Genomic DNA, 770 nt, shown 5'->3' on the forward strand with positions numbered 1-770 from the left:
TTCCGTAGCGCTGAGAACTTCTGCCTATCACCACACTGACAAAACAGACACCGCTCTGTGCCTGCCTCTGCTGCTGTCCGTGTATGTACAGTACTGTAGAGAGTGGTACATAGTGTACCAGCACCCAGCCTGCCACACACTACACAGCGCCACCAGCTGGCCACTTGCTGTACGTACAGCACGCAGGCGCTTCCCAGTGCAGCTGCCGCAGTACTTAACTGCTACACTCACTTCTGCCGTGAGAATACGAACAGTGGGCGTGTCTTATAGCGTCAGGGATGCCTGATTGGCCAGCGTTGACTTCGGCACCAATGTGTGCGTGTGGAGGAGGGGCTATGCGGTGACCGTGCAGTGAGCGGCCCTGGACAGGTCTATTTGCATTGTCTGCTGCTACTCTACCTGGGACAGCAGGAGCACAGGTAACTCGCACGTTCTACCGGGCACCGCCGCACCAGGCGCTCACTGGGGCCTCAGCTGCTGGCAGTGTGCAGCTGCTGCTATACAGAGACCCGTGTCAGTGACTGGAACAGATTGACTTCCAAGGGCATTGCTATAGACTGCATGCCGGTGTATGTGGGCTGCACAGATGTCTGGGCTAGTTATGTCACTCTCAGTGATAGTGGTGCCGTCAGATTATGCTATAAAGCAGCACACAGTGCAGGGATAAGGTCATTCTGCTTCCTGAGTAGCTGGAATTAGTATAAACACATCCTGCTTCCCCCAGCTGCTGTATGATTCAGTCTGCAGTAAACAATGAGACTCAGTAATCA

At 54.3% G+C, this 770-nt stretch overlaps 1 protein-coding gene across 1 annotated transcript in view; it reads left to right on the forward strand.

Annotated features, from left to right (window-relative positions):
* The first annotated feature begins 282 nt into the window (after nucleotides 1-282).
* The window catches only part of SMIM13 (small integral membrane protein 13), a 4,943-nt gene continuing 4,455 nt past the window's right edge, over nucleotides 283-770 (forward strand). The window contains exon 1 of the mRNA XM_063923161.1: nucleotides 283-419. The gene's annotated coding sequence lies outside the window, so the exon portion shown is untranslated. The remainder of the gene's footprint in view (nucleotides 420-770) is intronic.

This window comes from Pseudophryne corroboree, chromosome 5 (assembly GCF_028390025.1).
Source record: "Pseudophryne corroboree isolate aPseCor3 chromosome 5, aPseCor3.hap2, whole genome shotgun sequence".
In the NCBI taxonomy this organism is placed as follows: Eukaryota; Metazoa; Chordata; class Amphibia; order Anura; family Myobatrachidae; genus Pseudophryne; species Pseudophryne corroboree.